We start from the raw sequence: 1,547 nt of genomic DNA on the forward strand, positions 1-1,547 counted from the left end.
CGCGCGCCGCCGCTCTTAGTCCAAGGTTCGACATCTCTGCCCGGCTCGCCCGTTCGTCAATCTAAGCCGAAGCTCCCACGCCATCTGCCTCATCCCTGCTCAGAGTTCTGCCAACAGCGCCACAAATACCGCTGACTACTTCCCCCGATCCAAGCACAAGTGCAACAGTAGCCGGCTTGGTAAGGCTGGAAACACGACCTGCTGCTAATTTCAAATACACAGCACGAAATGTTGTTGTGGTCTCCATTCCAAACAATGGTTTGAAACAAAACTCCAAGCCAATCTATCCTGACCAAGTTCCTTTATGAAATGATAGTTAAATGAAGAACCTACGCTGTCAACAGGCGTTGATATACATCAATGGGGACGGTTGAAAATGTGTGCCCCGACCGGGACTCGAACCCGGGATCTCCTGCTTACATGGCAGACGCTGTATCCATCTGAGCCAGCCGGCCGGGGTGGCCGAGCGGTTGTAGGTGCTACTGTCTGGAACCGTGCGACCGCTACGGTCGCAAGTTCGAATCCTGCCTCGGGCATGAATGTGTGTGATGTCCTTAGGTTAGTTAGGTTTAAGTAGTTCTAAGTTCTAGGGGACTTATGACCTCAGAAGTTAAGTCCCATAGTGCTCAGAGCCACTTGATCCATCTGAGCCACCGAGGGCACAGAGGATAGTGCGATTGCAGGGATTTATCGCAGGCACGCTCCCTGTGAGACCCACATTCCCAACTTAATGTCCACACACTACATTCGTTGTGCCCCTGTCCACTACACTTAGGCCGGCCGAAGTGGCCGTGCGGTTAAAGGCGCTGCAGTCTGGAACCACAAGACCGCTACGGTCGCAGGTTCGAATCCTGCCTCGGGCATGGATGTTTGTGATGTCCTTAGGTTAGTTAGGTTTAACTAGTTCTAAGTTCTAGGGGACTAATGACCTCAGCAGTTGAGTCCCATAGTGCTCAGAGCCATTTTTGAACCACTACACTCACTACTTGCGGCAGACAATCTGACGGAGTCCCGTAAGAGTTCGGGCAATGCGTATGCATCTGCACACGCATCTGTTCCGAAAGAACAGATACCATCTCCATATATGATATGAAGATGGCATCTGTTCTTTCGGACATGTCCGAAAGAGCAGGTGCCATTGGTGACCGTGCAACTCTCTAGAATGAAATTACAATTAAACCAATACCATTAGCTGCTGACGGGCGTTGATATATATCAACGGGGACAGTTGAAAATGTGTACCCCGACCGGGACTCGAACCCAGGACCTCCTGCTTTCATGGCAGACGCTCTATCCATCTGAACCACCGAGGGCACAGAGGATAGTGCGACTGCATGGATTTATCGCAGGCACGCTCCCCGTGAGACCCACATTCTCAGCTTACAGTCCACACACTACATTCGTAGTGCCTCTGCCGCGAGTAATACGTATAATGGCAGTGTGTGGACATTACGTTGGGAATGTGGGTCTCACGGGGAGCGTGCAAGCGATAAATCCCTCGGTGGTTCAGATGGATAGAGCGTCTGCCATATAAGTAGGAGATCCCG

At 51.5% G+C, this 1,547-nt stretch overlaps 1 non-coding gene across 1 annotated transcript; it reads right to left on the bottom strand.

The window, feature by feature from the left end:
* Positions 1-1,239: 1,239 nt before the first annotated feature.
* On the bottom strand, positions 1,240-1,314 carry Trnas-uga. Its single transcript has one exon. It is a non-coding gene; the product is annotated as a tRNA-Ser (tRNA).
* Positions 1,315-1,547: the final 233 nt, after the last annotated feature.

Source organism: Schistocerca americana, chromosome 6, assembly GCF_021461395.2.
Source record: "Schistocerca americana isolate TAMUIC-IGC-003095 chromosome 6, iqSchAmer2.1, whole genome shotgun sequence".
NCBI lineage: Eukaryota > Metazoa > Arthropoda > Insecta > Orthoptera > Acrididae > Schistocerca > Schistocerca americana.